The 18,993-nt window shown below is 39.8% G+C and overlaps 1 protein-coding gene across 1 annotated transcript in view; it reads left to right on the top strand.

The window, feature by feature from the left end:
- The first annotated feature begins 9,827 nt into the window (after positions 1–9,827).
- Positions 9,828–18,993, top strand: part of LOC139354623 (protein enabled homolog) — a 260,938-nt gene continuing 251,772 nt past the window's right edge. The window contains exon 1 of the mRNA XM_070998879.1: positions 9,828–9,937. The gene's annotated coding sequence lies outside the window, so the exon portion shown is untranslated. The remainder of the gene's footprint in view (positions 9,938–18,993) is intronic.

Below are 18,993 nucleotides of genomic sequence, written 5' to 3'. Positions count from 1 at the left end.
CTTTCCTCCCCAAGCTGACAGCTCTTCGTCGTAGAACTCTTTTGCTTGTCTCTGACAGACCCGCCGGGCGACTCGCCAGGGTGTGGTCGTGACAAAGTTGGAAAACAAACGCCTTGACTTAGCCGTGTGATACCTTCCGGAACTCAGCCACTTGTGTCTCAATTCGGAGATTCCTGATGTCCCAATCCCGAAAGTCTCGACGTGGCGATCTTGCTCCTTGTATGCTTCCCACGGCGCTGCTTCCGATGACTCGCTTGGTCGTGGCATCCTCGTAGATTACTTGCTTGACTGATTGCTCACTTGGTACTTTAACTGATCTTGAAGGTTTGACTCCTCGTGATCGAGTGATCCAGCTGCCAGCGCTCTGCGGCCTTATATAGGTCCTCCGGGAACCTTTATTTCCCTTTTGCGCATGGCCCGCTGAATCTCTCCACTCCGGGTCCAAAGTCCGTGCCTCCTGGTTGACCCACTTGTCCTTCATGTACCGCTTCCAATCGATGCTCCGCCCACTGCTGCCGTCCCGCTGATTCCCGTAATGCTTGTGGCACGCCTGTGTGCAGCTCCACTGCCGAGATGTGGCACTTCTTCTCCCGGTCCAAAGTTCACGGGAGAGTCCAAAGTCCGGCGGTGCACACGGCACTCTTGCCTTGCCCGCGAAGTCTCCATTCTCTCTCGATCTCCATCCTTGGTCTCCAAACTCTCTCGCTCTCCATCCTTGGTTTCCAAACCCTCTCGATCTCCATCCTTGGTCTACAAACTATCCCGCTCTCTATTCTGGGTCTCCAAACTCTCTCGTTCTCCATCCAAGTCTCCAAACTCTCATCGCCGCGCCGTTACTACGCAAATTCGACGCGTATCTGGTAAGCGGCCGGCCATCTGCTGCTGCTTCTATTTGTGGGGAGTTATTCAACTCCTCACAGCCCATCTGCTGCTGCTTCTATTTGTGGGGAGTTATTCAACTCCTCACAGCCTCTTTTCGATCTACTGGGTATTATTTGAGAGATAAGTATTTTGATAATTTTTAAATGGTGGCATATTTCCAAAAGGAAATTCTTGCTGTCGTGACTCTATAGAAATTCTGTTTCAAGATTAATTATATCTCTATAAAGCCTTATACTAGTTATATGAAATAAATAAGAACATCATTGGTATCATTGTAAAATAGGAAATCATGGTACGTGTAATCCATAATTTCGGATTTTGCTGTAGCTACCAGCAATAATAAGTACTATATTGAAATCATTATCTGTAATTTGAAACCAATTATTTAATATTATCTTTATGAATCGTATGGTTTCTGTCATTTATAATAACTTTATTGGGGAGACTTTCCTTAACTAATTGTTTTTTATATCTAGAATTAAGCTTGTTTCTTTACCCGTGTTTCTTTTCGTAAACTAAACTTTCTTATTTTGTCTATCTTTATTGTAAAATTGCAACATTTTCTCTTGAGCTTGTTGCAATAATTTAGGAATATGATCGTGTTTGATTTTATTAAATAAAATATCAAAAGGTCAATGGTTCGTTATTGAGTGAATTGTTAAATTGTATATTTGTGCTGCTCTAATAATAATTTTTGAATAATCAATTAAATTAAGCTCATCTTTAATGCAGCGAGCAATTTCTGTTGAGGTAGAATGTGCCCTTTCACTTTGTCCGTTGGACGAACTATGTCGAGGATCTGCAAAGAATAGAGATATCCCATTTCTTTGAGCAAAAGATTTAAATTGGGATGAAGAAAAACTTGGTTTGTTATCTATCATCAAAGATTTGGCTAAAGGAATTGGTTGTAAAATTTCTAAATTTTTATTTTCTATAATTAGTTAATTAGGGGTTTCTTTTACGACTAAGTATTTCGAATAGGAATCTATACAAGTAATGAATATAAGATTTTGGGATTCATATATGCAAATTTTCACCTTCTCTTTCTAGAATAGTTGCTTGACCGATAGGAATCTGTACAGAATGGCTGTTGTATTTGTTATGATTGCAGATTGTGCAATTCTTTATAAACTCCTTAAGCTTTTTGCATTAATTAGGCCAATAATAAAGTCTAGTTATATGTTTATAACTTTCATCAAGCCCTCTATGATCTCTACAATTAGTTTCTGTGATTATAAGAGATCTGTCCTCAGCGTTTTCGACATCCTTATAAAATTGTCTTCAAGTGGTTTCTGAATTCTGTAAAAATCTTCTAGAGTACAGTGAACTCCTGTTGCTATATTGGGTGAAATATATTCCCTTAAGATTGATATTCAATTTTCTGTAGTGCCATACTCTCTAATATGTCTAGTATTTCCGAATACATTAATCGACTCATGTCTTGTATACCTCCCAGTTGCTATTAGCAATTGTTGTTTAAACTGGTTTAAGGGATTTCGGGTTTCTTGTATATCATTCTCAATACTTTATTAAGTTATTTATTTGGATCCTCGATAAAGCGTCCGCAACAACATTTGTTGCTCCTGGCTTATAAATAATTTTGGGTGAATAGCTTTTTATAAAGGAATACCATCTTTTCATTTCGACATTTGGATTTTTTGGAAAAATGGAAAATGAAAGAGGTTGGTGATCGGTATAGATCTCGATGTTGAAGATTTTTAAAAGCCAATACTATGGCTAAAAGTTTCTTTTTATTTGTTGCGTATAGTTGTTCCGTTTTGGTAGGAGTTTTTGATATAAATGTAATTCTTTTTCCTTCCTGAGAAAGAACAACACCAATTGCTAAGGCAGATGCGGCAGTTGTTAGGGTAAATTTTTTTACCTGTCCGTCTGTCCGTATGAACGCTGAGATCTCGGAAACAATAGGAGCTACAATACTGGGATTAGGCATGCAGATTTCTGAGATTCCTGCGTAGCGCAAGTTTGTTTCAGCAATGTGCCACGCCCTGTGGCTCCTACAGCTTTAATGCTAGAATAAAACGTTAAACTTAAATGTATCGTTCTTATCAATACCTATTGATTGACCCAAAAAAAAGTTTGCCACGCCCACTTTAACGCCCACAAACATAAGTATAAACGCGGATATCTCGGAAACTATCAGAGATATAGAAATGGGATCTCAGATTTAAGTTCCGTTACCTTGTACGCAGCGCACGCGAATATGCCACGCCCACTCTAACGACCACAAACCACCCAAACCTGTGGCGCCAGTGGCGTCAATACCTATCGATTGATCCAAGAAATAGATTGCCACGCCTTCAACGAGTAACGGGTATCTGAAAGTCGAGGTACTCGACTATAGCGGTCTTCCTTGTTATTATAGTCCGGTTGTACTACTTTTACTTGTGCAATTAAATTTTCTTTGAGCTCGTTAAAAGCTCTTACAGCTTAATCATCAAACTGTATTACGTGATGCCTTTTTTGATACTTTTCCGTTATGTACTTCCAAATGTTTTGTTACAAGTTTTGCTATTTTTGAGTAATTTGGCACAAATTTTCTGTAATATCCTGTAAGGCCTAGGAAGCTTTTAAGCTCTCGAATATTTTTAGGGATCGGATATTATCGGGATCGGTTTTTATAACACTGTGGGATACAACGTAACAGAGAAAGTTTGTTTCTAATTTAAAGAACTTTGACTTTTCAATAGATATTTTCATGTTTGCGTTCAGCAAAATATTTATTATGACAATTAAATCTTTTTAATGTTGTTCAATTTTTTGAAAATATAATTATGTCATCCATATAAACATGACATGTTTTACCCACTTGTTCTCTCAAAATATCGTCCATCGCTCGTGGGAGCGTTTGTCAAACCGAAAGGCATTCTTAATAATTCGTATTTCCCATTTTTTATTGAAAATTATGTTTTTGAATGTCTGGTTCATTCATGAGAATCTGATGAAATCCACATTCCAAATCAATTGTTGAAAAGTATTTGGCTTTTCCAAGATTTCATATAATCACTGAAGGGTCCTGCATTGGATACCTATTAGGTATAGTATTTTCATTAAGTTTTTTATAATCAACTACCAGTCTGAGCTTTGGAGTTCCATCTTCATTGAAACCCTTTTTTGGTACCACTAGTACAGGGGAATTATAAGGACTTCTACTTGGCCTTATAATTTCTTCTTTTAGCATTCGACTTGTTTCAGAATTTACAATATCTGAAGCTGATAGAGCATAAGGGTGTTGTTTTGTGTAAATGGCGTTATCATTTACGGTGTTTATTTCACCGCCTGTATCTGTCCTAAAAGGAATCAGCATATTTATTTTTGAAGGCTGCTCATTGATAATATTTAATATTTTATTCTCCAGATCTTTTCTTTGATCTGCAGATGATATTTTTATGTTGTTTATTTTTTGATTGTCGGATAATTCAACGACGACGTGTTCAGAATTTTTACATTCCAAACTTTTATTTTTGTCGGATTTTTTAACGACGGCGCGTTCAGGATTTTTAATTCCCAATCGATTATTTTTGTTGGATATTTCAAAGACGGCGTGTTCAGAATTTTTGAACTACAAACTTTTATTTTTGTTGGATTTTTTAACGACCGCGTGTTCAGGATTTGTATATCCCAAACTAAATTCGCTTTGTTTTCCCATTTCAGATTCGGATCTGATTTGAGCCTTTTCATCAAAGTATTTTTTTAATATTAATTCTTTTAATGGAAGAACGGTGTTTTCTTCTGTTAGAGATTGTTTGTTTAAAATGTTTCCGTTATCATAATTTAATTTTTCTACTTTCCCATATTTAATAACTCCCTTGGCTGTATCAATTACAGCTCCTATTTTTTCAATAGGTTATAGCCGAAAAGTAAATCTGAGTCAAGCCCTTCTATTTCATAAAAAATATGATAATATTTAATTATTGAAAATCCATTCACTGTGGATACTCTTTTGTATATTGGAAGCTCATTCTTATTTTTACAAATTCCTGTTCTAATAAAACACGAGGTTGCCCCAGTATCAATAAAAGGGTATACTAGATTTGTCGGAAAGTATGTAACAGGCAGAAGGAAGCGTTGATCCTGATCTTGATAAGGATCACTAGCCGAGTCGATCTAGCCATGTCCGTCTGTCCGTCTGTCTGTCCGTCCGGATGAACGCTGAGATCTCGGAAACTAGGAGCTAGGCTATTGAGATTTGGCGTGCAGATTCCTGAGCTTCTTACGCAGCGCAAGTTTGTTTCAGCAATGTGCCACGCCCACTCCAACGCCCACAAACCGCCCAAAACTGTGGCTCCTACAGTTTTGATGCTAGAATAAAAATTTTAACTGAAATGTATTGTTCTCAACAATACCTATCGATTGACTCAAAAAAAGTTTGCCGCGCCCACTTTAAAGCCCACAAACCGCAAAAACCTGTGACGCCCACAGTTTTCATGCTAGATAAAAAATTTTAACTGAAATGTATTGGTATCGTCGATACCTATCGATTGATCCAAAAAAAATTTGCCACGCCCACTCTAACGCCCATAACGCTTAAATCTGTATACCGCCGGTAGGTGGCGCATTTTAATCTCGCTTTGCTGCTTGCATATCTCCATTTAGCTGAGTAACGGGTATCTGAGAGTCGAGGTACTCGACTATAGCGTTCTTCCTTGTTTTATTTATTTTCGGGTCATTTCTAATTGAGTAGGGTAAGTCCACTCCTGACTTTTGTCTAAAAAATGGTTCTCCTCAATGTTATTTACTCTCATCGTCTTGTTGGCCGGTTGGTTAAAAGTTCCAGTTTGTACCCTTTTATTTTGGGCTTGGCCTTGCTGAGTGTTTTGGGTCCAAAAGTTTTTAGTTTGATCCCACTTGTTCTGGCTATAATTATTATTTTGATATTTATTATAGCTTTGATAATAGCCCTTGCTAGCCCTGTTCTGAGCCTGGATAGACTCGTCTATCTTGATTGGTTCTGGCTTAATTTGTGGCTGCCTATAAGTGTTACACTGAGTTTGTTGGTTATTATTAAATACGCCCTGGTTCCAAGAATTATTTTTATTCTAATTATAATTTTTGTCATGATTAAACCATAAATTATTATTGTTTCGCTGGTTATTGTAATTGTTTTGTTTTCTTGGCTTGAGGTTGAAATGTGTTTGTCCATTTCCACCAGATTTTGGCTCACAATGTTTTTTATGAGTAGTTGAGAAACCATTTCCTGGCGCGATTGGAATGGATCAATTCCTTAAATTAAGACAACGTTGGAAACACTGGATTTTGCAGAGATCTCTAGCGACCATCGGATTGAATTTGCCGAGGTTTTCATGGATGTGAAGGCGAAACTAAGCCGAGGCTTGGCTGATTATCGCAAGTCACAATTGCCGGCTTCAACCGCTGCAAATTCAACATTTATTGACAACACTAATAATGCGAATCTTTCTTTTTAATCTAGGAAGCCTCGGTTCCAAATATGAAAATTGCTCGTTTTCATGGATCCAACTCTGAATGGCCGGATTTTCTTGCGACTTTCCCTACGATCATCGGAAATGTTGACGAGCTAAGCGACATTAAAAAACTACAATATTTGCGTTCGAGCTTGGGCGGCGTTGCTCTGGAAACCATACGCTCCGTCGAACCCTCGAATGTTAATTATAAAATGGCTAGGAATTTGCTGGTTAATGGATTTGATAATAGTTTAACACTTTCAGGTACACGTTCAGGCAATAATCTGTTTAAAGGCTGTCGAGAAGGGATCGTCGAAGGGTCTTCGGGAGCTCAGTGATTGCATGAACTTGCATCTGCGAGCAATTCGAACCCTGGCCACTACGTAACAAATTTTGGATGGACTTTTAATTCACATCATCAGGCCAGCAGGTGGAAAAAAACTTGCACAAATATAACCAAAATACACTGATTGCTTCTGCTACTAACTCAAGTCATTTGAAATGTTGCCAAAGTGTTCTCGATTTTTAAATTTGAGTCCGAATCTTCGATAGAGAGAAGCAAAGAAGTTGCACCTTCTCCTCAAAAGGCATAGTTTGCAGCAATGTAAATATTGTCGCATAAACCACCATTCATTATTACACATGAACCATGACCAACCCGCAACATCCACCTCATTTTCATCTCCATCATGCGATTTATCCTCGAGCTCTCAGCCGTTACCATCTACTTTATCAGCATTAGTATAATGTTCGCTTACATCATCGCATCCTGATCATCATGGCCTCCCAGTTAAACTTCATAATCTCTCGCTTAGCTAGCCAACTAAATTTGAATGATAGATGATCGCAAATTGAATTGACCTTTTACTCGGCGCTGGATTGTTTTTCGAAATAATTTCTATGGGGCAAATTCATTTGGATAGGGCTTTGCCAACTCTTCTGAACACCAAACTTGGTTGGATAGTCTCTGGAAGGTTATCATCGAACATACCAACTCATAAATCGGTTTTACAAGCCAGCATCAAGGACCCAGCTGATCATTCTGATGACACACTTGCCGCCATAGTAAAGCGATTTTGGGAAATTAAAGGCATCACTTCGTCTAAGTCATCTTCATTTCCGGAAAATTGCACTAGACTTGGAAACGGCCAACACTCTGTTCGTCTCTTATCCACTTCCGGATTCGAATCTCTTGGTGATTCTTATTGCCTGGCTCATCGCCGTTTCAAGAGTTTGGAAGCTAAACTAGATAGAAACCCAGCCCTGAAAGCTCAGTATTCAGCATTTTTGAGGGAGTATATCGATCTAGGTCACATGTCTCTTGTAACAAAGGTACCATCAGAAACACAATTCTTTTTGCCCCACCTGAATTACGTAGAGTAATTGACTCTGCCGACTAGTGAATGTGTGGATAATTTATATTTTGCTGTCAAAGTTTGATTCCGAAATCAATCAAGCTTGGGCTAACATTTTTTCGCTCATTGTGACACCTTGGAGACTTGTCAGGATATACACGTAATGCAACCCTTAAGACCCAGAGTAGACGCCTAGTCGCTTATCATGCAAGTGGATTAAATCAGTATTCTCGCGAATGTATATATTGTTGAGAGTAGCACAATATATGTGGGATTATTTCTGGCATCCTTGTAAGCAGAGAGAGACGAAAAAGAAAGACGTGAAATGTATACGAAGTAAAAGAACGACGCGAGTAATAATCTAAAAACGCTGCTAAAATCCATATTCAATACCTAAAACTATAATCAGAACTACTTATCACTATTCCTTTTAAATAAAACTTTAAACATATTATAATAAAATGTCAATTGGTGGGACTTCTCATTTAAATCAGAAAATCCAATCCCACAAATATGGGGGCTCAACCTACGTGAAAAGTAAATCGACGAAAAGTGTGCTTAAGAAAAGATTTTAAAGGACGAAATCGGTGGAAAACGATCAAAAGCTTAAAAACGACGTACGAGTGTGTGAAAACAACGCTACAACCACCACTGTCTTTTTTTTTTTTTTAAATGCTTTGCTATTTATTTATTGAATCTTCTCCCTTTGGATACTAACAACAAGTGTATCAAATCTTAGACTAATTAATCTAACTCACAGTCATATGACTGATGTTGTGCTAAAGGGGCCCGAAAGTTATAGCTGGCTTGGCAGGTCGTTGCGTTGTAGACGGGATCGGCTGGAAACCCAACTCAAGTTCGATTGTTCCATGGTTTTGACGAAATCCAAATTGATGAGCGGGGATAACATTGTGTGCTCCTAGATATGGTGTTATGCGAGTTAGGAGGCATTTTTCGAACAGCTTAGACAGACACGATAATAAACTAATTGGTATTTAGGATGACGGAATTGTGTGGTCTTTTCCGGGCTTCGGTGTCATAATGATAGATTGATCATGATAGATTTTTTCCATTTATTCGGATAGTAGCCGAGAGTTTTAATCCCATTGAAGAGCTTACAAATAACCTCAATGGCAGAGTTTGGAAGTTCAATTCACATTTTTGGGGTTATTTGGTCACCGCCAGGGGCCTTTTTTGGTTTCAGTTCCCCAATGACTTTCGCGATCTCCTTTGGCTGAAACAATGGTGGTAGGGAAATAGATTCAGATTCGATTTGTGGTAGGAAAAATGAACCAGTGGCAGGGTTCGGCTGGAAGACGTTTCTTAGATGTAAAGCAAAAGTTTCGGCTCTATCTTCGTCGCTGCGGTGATGCCAGAAGAGTTTCTTATCGGAGTGACTGTTTCGATTGGAGAGCTCAGATTTGGGTGAGCCCTCCACAGGGGATGTTTTGTACTGGTTGGCGATAGTTTTTTAATGTACTGCAGCTGTGCATTTTCTGTTTCTTGCTTTAGAGCTCGATTTAGTGAGCGAGTGGCTTCCTTAAGACGTTGTTTTGACTACGGCGATCTTTTGGTTTGCCAGGCACGTCGCAGGCGCCTCTTTTCTAGGACTAACCGTTAAATTTGCAGATTAGTTTTAAGGTGGTTGGTTTGCACGTCCCTGCCTTGTGGTGTTGAGATAGTGGCTGCCTCCACGAATACTTCTTCAAGAGCATCGGTAGAGCAGTCGATGTCCGCTGCGATATTGAAGTGAGGGGTTAATTTGATGTGTGAGCTTACATACTTTTTATATTTTAACCAGTTGGTTCTGTGCAACGTCAGCCTGAGGGGGTGACCTGTGGTTTTTGTGCTTTGAAGAAGAGTTATTAGCACTGGCGAATGGTCTGACGACAGGTCCGAAATCGCTTTGGCGCTTATTATATTGCGGGGAATGTTTTTTGTCACCGCAAAGTCTGTTAGGTCTGGAACTTTCCTGGGGTCTGTTGGCCAGTATGTGGGGCTTCCAGGGGAAACATAGTCTAATTTGTTGTTCGGTTTTATGATTGCATTGTATAATTGCCTTCCTTTGGGAGTCACAAGGCGTGATCCCCAGTGCGTGTGTTTGGCATTATAGTCCCCTGCAGCTATAAAGCGGTCTCCAAGCAAGTTGTAGAAGTCCATGAATTGTCCTTCAGAAATTGTAAAGTGAGGCGGGCAGTAGACAGCGGCTATGGTGAGGTTTCCGTTGCCTGACTGCACTTTGATAGACGTGGCTTGCAAGTAATTAGTTGAAAACCTTTGGTGAAAGTGGTGCTTGATGCGTTCCCTGATTAGGGTGCCGGTTCCGCCGTGGGCTTTACCACCTGGATGGTCTGTGCGGTAGAAAGTGTAGCCTCATATTTGGAAGTTGTATTTGTTTGTGAGGTGCCTCTCTACCAGTAGCATAATGTCGATATGATTTTCATTCAGGAACTGTGTTACTTCAAGGTTGTGCCGTGAAACGCCGTGAAACGGAGTGGGTTTTCCGTCCCCGATCGAAGGGCATCGGCGTAAGAGAATCCCTTCTGGGTATTTAGTTGACCAAAGGAGGATCTTGCAGCCGTTCCGAAAAATACTTCCGGCGTCGTACGCGAGTAAGTGTACGCAATTTGGGTATTCTGATGACGCGTTGCTATCACTTTTCGCATGCGGTCCTTCATCTCCTTGTAGACCGGACAGCCCCTGTAGTTTGCCGTGTGGTTACCTTGGCAGTTAACGCATTTTTTCTTTTTGGGGTCTTCTTTGTTGGCAGGGCAGTTAGCCGAATTGTGGAAGTCTCCACAAGCTACACAGACTGTTCGAAGCGAACAGTATGCCCTGGTGTGTCCATACTCCTGACAATTTGTGCATTGCAATGGGCCGTTCCTTTTATGTGGCTCTTCCACGTTAATTCTTCGGTGCAATAAGTATTGCAGGTTATAAATGGGGTGCACTTCATTTTTCTTCAAGACTCTGCTGTCTGGCTCCAGCTCGACCCTGAAGAGTGGTTGCGGCTCTTTTTTCCTGTTTATAATGTTACTGACGTTCTTTGCAGAAAACAATTTTTCCTTGAGAGCTTCGATAACTTCCTTGGCGGTTACGTCGGGCTCAATTCCTTTTGTTACCACTTGCAGGCCCTTGCTGCTTTTTAGTTGGTACGTGTAGTAGCTTTTCCTAGCTTCCTCCAGGTATTTGGATACTGCTCGGAAATGTTCTTCAGATTTGGTCTGAAGCTTGGTTTCATGGATATCCCCTTTTGTGACCGGAACAACATGAAAGTTTCCATCTTCGCTCAGCGCAACAATTTTGTTGGCCGTGGTTCGAGATTTTTTCCCTAATGTAAATTGGTGGGGGCTTAGGTTTCGGTTGGGTCTCCTGAGCCCCTCCTGATTCATTTTCTGCTAGAAGCGCAAATCGATTGCTGTCGGATCTCCCGGGTAATATATCTTCTACTTGGACACGGTTTATTTTTAACTTGTTACCTACCGCGGTGTTCTGCGGGCTAAGCTTACGCTTGATATGGATGTACCGATCTAGTCCGGTCTGTATGGCCGGACCCGCTTGCTGAATTTTGTTTTGGTTTTGATTTGTTGTCGTGGTTTTTGTTGCCGTTGTATTTAGAGCTGCGGTTGCAGTCGATTCCGAAATAATAGTCGTAGCTGTGGTTGTCGTTGGTTTTTTTGCCGTAGCTGTAGTTGTTGCTGACAAATTTAGTACGGATGCAGAAGTTTTACCGTTGCATGTTGTTGGTGCGCCAGGGGTCGAAACTGATGGTGGGGGGGTTTTGCATTGTTGACTCCACGCCGTCGGAGTAGGAGTAGCCGTAAGTAAGCATGGTGAGCAAGATCGTGCTCTTTGGCTATCGACCGACAGTAGGGTCGTTTTTTGCACTTCGCTATCACGCGTTGAGACATACGAAAAGTAACCGTCTCTTCGGCTCGCGGAGCTGAATCGCTCTTTATTCTGTTCGTAGCTCATTAAGCTTTTATTAGCGTGGCACTTATTTATTATTAAAAGATGAAAAAATGTATGTGCTAGTTAAAGTCATTACACCGATTTTGTGTTGAAACCTAAATTTCTTTGGGTTTTAGCTTCTTTTCGCTTATTTGAAATTAACCAGTTTAGTTTTTGTGTTTTGTTTGCATTTAATTTATCAACTTTCTTGCACTTTTCGCGGAGCTCGCACAAGACACGTCCATTCTCTTCAGCGGTCGCGTTCCATCCTGTGATCTGCCATATATATGTAAGACGGTTGAGTAAGATAAACAGCAGAATTAAAAGCAGAGCGACGGAGTGACACGAGAGAACAAAAGCAGAGCAACAGCAGAATTAAAAGCAGAGCGACGGAGCGACAAGAGAGACAGAGGCAGAGCAAGAGCAGAAAAAGTCGGAGGAGTTCAAGCGGAATTCGGGAAGTGACAGTCAGCCGATAGAGTCGATTTTCAGCAGAAGAGTGAAAAAATAAAAACCCGAACGATACTTGAAGAAAAGCCGGCGGAAAGCGTTTGCGAAATAAGTGCAGGGGGAAATCCAAAAGAAATTAAAGTTGTGCAAGAACCTTCCGAAATCAGCGGAGAGGAAAGTGGAGCAGCCGGTTTAATTCAAAGCAGCTCTATCGACGAAAATACAAGAACCCTGAAAGACCTGGTTCAGCTGCTTGCTATTAAGATTGGCGCGGATGAGCGAAACAACAGTAGCTTTGCGAAGATCATTCCAGAGTTTGACGGAGAGTCTATACCGGTAAAGAATTGGTTTGACAATTTTGAGCTGAATGCTGCGGCCTACGGTCTAAACATAAAACAGATGTATGTGCAGGCTCGTGCCAAAATGACGAACACAGCAAAGTTGTTTTTGGATTCCCGGATGTGCATGAGCAGCTCCGCGATCGCAAGAAACGCAAGCAGGAATCTTTTCACGAATACCTATTGCAGATAAAAAAGATTGCTTCACTTGGCAACATTGATGCACGCTCGGTTATCCGCTATGTTGTGGACGGCCTAAACATGAGGAGCGATTTCAGATACTCTCTCTACAGTTGCAAGTCCTACAAAGAGCTACAGGAGCAGTATGAGGTGTTCGACCGCGTGGTCGACAAGCCGTACAAGCAGAACGACGGAAAGTGGGCGTCGAACCAGAGGAAGCAGCACGATTTCAACGACAGGAAGAGCACTGCTTCAATTGTGGGTCAGTAGATCACCTCCGCAAGGATTGCAAGTCTGCCGTGAAATGCTTCAGTTGCAACAAAGAGGGCATGTGTCAAGAGATTGCCCTGGATACCCGACGGATAGAAGTTTTCTTCTCCGCTGGGGGAGAAAGCTTGTAAGGAACCAAACCAGATGAGTATTTATCACATAATTAATACAGATGATGAAATAGATGTTCCTTCGCAGTATGCTAAGGAGGTGTCTCAGCTGATCATGAACTACAAAGCGGCGGATTCGGTATCAGAAGTCCCAGTCAAGCTGCGAATCGTCCCGGATTGGGAAATCGTCCCATTTCGTCAATCCCCAAGTAGATTTGCGATTGCCGAAGAGAAGGATGTCCAAAAGCAGATCGACGAATGGTAAGCTGCTGGAATCACAGCTGGAGCGTTTGGCCTGAAGATAAAGTGGCGAAAATGTCACTTTTTGCAAAAGAAGATTTATTCAAGCGTTTTTAGGACTGACTGGATTTTTCAGAAAATTCGTACTGAATTATTCGCAGATTGCACGCCCATTGACTGACCTGCTGCGAAAAGATGTTTTCTTTCGAATGGCCGAGCCGCAGATGATCGCATTCCAAAGTTTGAAGGACGCCTTGACGAAAGAACCCGTTTTAAAGTTGTATATCAGAGGGGCCAAAACTGAGTTACACACGGATGCATCAAAAGATGGATTTGCAGCGGTCTTAGTGCAGTGGTTCGACGGCAGACTCCACCCAGTACAATATTGGAGCAAGAAGTCATCAGAAGCGGAGTCCCGCCAGCACATTTATATCCTTGAAGCAAAGGCCGTTTATCTAGCTGTAAAGAAATTTAGACATTACCTGCTGGGATCGCCACTTAATCTGGTAACGGATTGCTCTGCATTTAAGCAAACCCTACAGAAGGCGGATGTGCCAAGAGCAGTCACGCAGTGGATTGTTTATCTGCAGGATTTCGAGTTTGCAGTGGAACATCGCCCTGGAGAACGGTTGAAGCATGTTGAGTGTCTCAGTCGCTATCCCGACCGTGTGATGCTCGTATCCTCGGAGATCACAGCTCGGATCAAAGCCGCAGAAGGAAAAGATGAGATGCTAAAGGCAATTATGGAAATTCTGACCAGCGGTCCATATGAGGGCTACAAGATGAAAGCTGGACTTGTTTATAAGGAGGTGAAAGGCAACGACCTCCTCGTGATCCCGAAAGCGATGGAAAAAGAAGTTATTGTCGACGCTCACAGTGCAGGTCATTTTGCATTAAAGAAAACTGTTCACGCTGTTCAACAATTGTATTGGATACCTCACTTAGAACAGAAGGTTCAGCAGGTGGTGAAAAACTGTGTGAGATGCATAATTTTTAACAAAAAACTTGGCAAGAAAGAAGGATTCTTAAGCTGTATTGATAAAGGTGATCAACCAATTCACATGCTGCATGTTGATCATCTAGGCCCCATGGATGCCACTGGAAAATAGTATAAGTACATATTTACGATGGTGGATTAATTTACAAAATTTATTTGGCTGTTCCCAACGAAAACTACAAGCTGCGAGAAAACGTTGAAGAAGTTAAGGATTTGGTCGGAAATTTTTGGCAACCCTGTGCGGATAGTTTCGGACAGAGGCTCCGCTTTCACGGCCAACTCGTTTGCAGAACATATGAAGGGAAACGGAATCGAGCACGTTTGGAGCACAACCGGTGTTCCCCGTGGAAATGGTTGAACGGGTGAATCGCACAGTGGTGCGAGCCAAGTGGTTTAAAGTAGTGCCGGAGGTCCAGATAGCGGTTAATTCCCACGTACATGCGTCAACTAAAAAGTCACCATTTGAGCTGCTTTTTGGCGTGAAGATGAACAATAAACCAATGGATCGTATTCTACAGCTTTTGGAGGAGGAGATGTACTTAAATTTTGACGAACAACGGCAGCAACTAAGAAAAGATGCAAAGATTGAGATTCAACGCGCACAGGAATAAAAAGAAGCACATATAAAAAGAACTTTGACCTAAAGCGGAAATCGGAAGTCGATTATAAAGTGGGAGACCTAGTCGCTATACGCCGCACACAGTTTGTTGCAGGAAAGAAGTTGGCGGAATTAAAAGCAGAGCGACGGAGCGACAGGAGAAAACAATAGCTGAGCAACAGCAGAATTAAAAGCAGAGCGACGGAGCGACAAGAGAGGACAGAGGCAGAGCAAGAGCAGAAAAAGTCGGAGGAGTTCAAGCGGAATTCGGGAAGTGACAGTCAGCCGAGAGAGTCGATTTTCAGCAGCAGAGTGAAAAAATAAAAACCGAACGAAAAGCCGAAACGCGGAGATTATCCTGCAATTATCATTACTAACCATAATACTTAATATATATTATTATAATTAACGTCAAGTGAGAGTATTTCTCATCTTACATATATATATAACGACGTGTATGTGTATATAAACGAAGGGTAGAGAACGTGAGTGAAAACGACGAATACGAGTGTAAGGAAGAACAACGAGTACGAACGAATATTTACAAAAACTGTTTCTGCAAACATGATTTTGAGTCCGTTTTACAGGCACTAAAATCTGAAAAAAAGAAGAGTTTTGACCTGCTGCACAAGTTTGTCTACGAAAATTACGGCGATCGGCATAACCGAAAGCGACGGATTTGACTTTTTGGAAACTGATGAGCTCTTCAATCAGAAAGTGTCTTACGTTGCGAAAAATTTATCAAACAGCGACCTTGCCATAACTTGCAACATTTTGGGATTGCAACACGACAAAAGTGATCTCATGCTACACATTTTCCGATATTTGCGAGCAGGAAAACTGCTGGAAGATGCAGATGAAGAGGTCCCAAAAGATGATGAGATAGACGAACGAGAAGAGAACGACGACGATAACGACGAGAAAAGTTTTAACGGTGACGCCAACTAAATTTCGCTCTGTGCGAAGCAACACAGAGAAGCAGAAAAAACTGAACAACGCACAAGCTGGCACAGTGGCGTCCAGCAACAACGATTGCGCTTCTGTACAAACTTTCGCTGTGAATTCGACGCGTTTTTCTGTTAACTTCCGCGATGTAGAAGACTCTATTTGGCCGACAGGGCTTCCATTATGTATTGGAATGACCTGCAAAAACTCATTTTCGCGAAACGTTCTCTAAAAGGTCTCGCTAAAGTCTTTATTATGAGTGAGCGTGGTGTATTAATTATATCCAATTTATTGATGTGTGTTATTATCCTCAGAATAAAGTAAAAGATTTGGTTATAGTGGCCAATGGCCAAGCTTGTTCTTTATTGATTGATGGTCATAATTCGAGTGACTTACAGCTAGCTATTTTCGGCTGCGCTGCCTGCAAACATTGGCTGCGGCCGTCATGTATATATAAAAGTATATGCTCACAGATGTATTTGGCTGATAGCCGCGAGAGCGCGGGAGAAGTTGTGTATGCATTCATTGTATGTGTCTGTACTCAGGCCATGGGAATATGCTGACACTAGCACTTCCCATAAGTTGGGCTCTGAGTCGCATTCTTATTTTGGCTGGCGCCCGAGTTTAGCGGCCGACAGTTTTGTATTTCTTTTTGTACGCTGTAATACAATGTTGGTGTCGGTACAGTGGGTACTCGCTGCAATGATACGTGCATACTAAATCTCCCTCCTTTTGAAAAATAACGTAATGTAATGAAGTTATTTTCTATAGAATGTTTTGTTTTTTTTTTAATTAAATTTTTTTTTTTAAAGTAATAAAAATGAAATTATTTCTAGTTATTAAAATTATCTTCTAGTACTTATATATTTGAAAATTTAAAAGTTATAGAAATTATTTTGTATCGTAAAAGAAATATAAGAAAGTTGGAAAACATTATGTTATTCAATAATGTTGTTATAATCAGAAAATATTGATATTTTGTTGTTTTTTTTTTATTTATATTTTTTTGTAAATTTTTTGTTGTTTGTTTTTTTTTTTATTTATTTATTTATGTATTCCATGCATTTATTCTTTGTATGTATTGTATGTATTTATTCTATGTATGGCCATACGTAAAAATTGTATAAAAGTTCTTATGAAATACAAATTTTTAACCTATCTTTATGAACTTTTTGTTCTTTTTTATTAATATTTGAAATTATTATATTTTCATTATCTCCTATACCAATTACTGTATATGGTCCCGTATATTTGTATTCTAATTTGTGACCTGTTTCATTCTTTAATAAAACTTGATCTCCAATTTTTAGTTCAAAATATAAACAGTTTTTATCATAATAACATTTTTGTTTTATTTTATTTGATTCTAATATTAATCTTGCTCTTTTGATAGCTTGCTCTAATCTAAACTTTGTTTCTTTTGCGTAATCATCTATTGTATATTATAAATAGGTTATATTCTCTCTACGCTATTAAAATGTTTTGGTAAATTCGAAGTCCTACCAAACACTAACTCATATGGACAATAATCATGTGCCATAGAGGGTGTCGTGTTGAAACAATAAACTAAATATTTTAGCCATACATCCCAATCCGTTTTATCCGTTGAGATGTATGTACGTATAAATTCATTAAAGGTTCTGTGGCTTCGTTCCACAGTTCCGACAGTCTGATGATGGTGTGCTGTCGATGTTATATGTTTTATATTTAAGTTTTTGCATAGGTGTTCGATTAAAGAATTTTTGTATTCTGTTCCCATGTCCGTAATGAACGTCTTCATTGGACCGTACTTTAGAACAATTTCTTCGAATATAGCCTTTGCTACCGTTGTTGCATTTTTATTAGGTACTGGTATGGCAACAAGGTATTTTGACATATTAAGGTGACAGCATATTCATTTCCTTGATCTGATTTCGGCAGTGGACCGATCGTATCCACAATTACCTTATCGAATACCATTTCTGGTGTTTCTGTAAGTGTTAAATGAGTTTTAGTATATCCTGTCGTTTTTGACATTTGGCATTTTGGACATTTACGTGTGTACTGGGTTATGTCTTTACTCATTCCTTTGCAATAGTAGTGTCTTTTGACCTTGGCCAAGGTTTTTGTTATACCTGAATGTCCTCCTTGAATAGGGTCGTCATGTAATGTAGACATTATTGCTTCTTTTTCATTATTAGTTGTTATTAGGGTTACCGGGTTGAGTAGCGCTACTCTTAATGATTTTAATATTTTGTTGCCCATTTTTTTAAATTTATCTATTGAAATATCTTCAAAGATATTTTCCCATGGTGCCACTTTGAGTTGGGTAATTTTTTGTTTACCAGCCTGCAGTTCAAGCCTTTGGAAAAACTGACCTAAGTCAAGACTTCCATTAGTATACAAATATCCAACATCATATCTTGCTGTAATTTTTTTTCCATGTTTGCAAAAAAACATAGATTATTATTTACATGCAAGGTCTCTACTTTACGTATTTCGTTATCGTTAATGACTTCATATACGTTGGGCTTTGAAGCTTTTACTTGAGATTGCCTAGGCAATTCTACTTTATCTTTTCCTACGCAGGAATTTTGTCTACTTTTTTGTCTTGTAGTGACTTGTAATATATTTGCCGTAATATTTTGAAGATCCTTAATTGATATTCTAGAAAGGGCGTCTGCCACAAAGTTATCTTTTCCCTTTAGATACTCGACTGTGAAGTCGTATTCCTCTAATTCGAGCCGCATGCGCGTGAGTTTTGAACTAGGATTGACCATTGAAAATAAGTATGTTAGTGGTCTGTGATCGGTTTTAACTGTAAAATGTTTGCCATAAATATATGGTCGAAAGTGTGTAATTGCCCAATGAATTGCTGCTAGTTCCTGTTCTGTAGTGCTTTTATTGCTTTCAGCTTTTGTAAATGAACGTGATGCATATGCTATCGGGAGTTGGAGTCCGTTATGGTTTTGCGTTAATACCGCTCCACATGTTTGTTTACTTGCATCCGTTATTATACAAAATTCTTTAGGGAAATCAGGATATTGTAATAAAGTTGGTTCTATAAGTTTATCTTTTGAATATTGGAATTATTTTTGGCTTTTGGGAGACCATTCAAATGGAACATTCTTTTTACATAATCTAGTTATGTGCCGTGAATAGTCGGCGAAGTTTTTAATGAAACGTCTATAATAATTGCAAAATGCTATAAATCGTCTAGCGCTATCTGCATCATGAGGGACTGGATAGTTTCTTAT

The sequence above is a fragment of the Drosophila suzukii genome, unplaced genomic scaffold (genome assembly GCF_043229965.1).
Source record: "Drosophila suzukii unplaced genomic scaffold, CBGP_Dsuzu_IsoJpt1.0 scf_11, whole genome shotgun sequence".
NCBI classification, from domain to species: Eukaryota; Metazoa; Arthropoda; class Insecta; order Diptera; family Drosophilidae; genus Drosophila; species Drosophila suzukii.
Note: the sequence above shows the minus strand (reverse complement) of the source record. Positions and strands in the feature narration are given on the sequence as shown.